The sequence below is a fragment of the Salvelinus sp. IW2-2015 genome, unplaced genomic scaffold (genome assembly GCF_002910315.2).
Source record: "Salvelinus sp. IW2-2015 unplaced genomic scaffold, ASM291031v2 Un_scaffold6489, whole genome shotgun sequence".
NCBI lineage: Eukaryota > Metazoa > Chordata > Actinopteri > Salmoniformes > Salmonidae > Salvelinus > Salvelinus sp. IW2-2015.
The window spans coordinates 3,452-3,775 of NW_019947751.1; positions in this window are offsets into that span (position 1 = coordinate 3,452).

Genomic DNA, 324 nt, shown 5'->3' on the forward strand with positions numbered 1-324 from the left:
GCTGGACAGTTTTGGAAAGTATTTTTGTAAATAACAGCTGGTGCACGATATCTCGAGCTATTGCTCGCCTGAGGTAGAGTATCTCATGATAAGCTGCAGACCACACTATCTACCTAGAGAGTTTACATCTGTATTTCTCGTAGCTGTTAACATACCACCACAGTCAGAGGCTGCCACTAAGTCAGCATTGAATGTATGCCTGTATTCCGCCATAAGCAAACAAGAAAACGTGAGACTCAGAACAAACCCACACATTCAGACCCAGACTCCTGGCTATAACATCAGACTGCTGCCTTCTATAACACATTGACCTCTGTCTGTAAC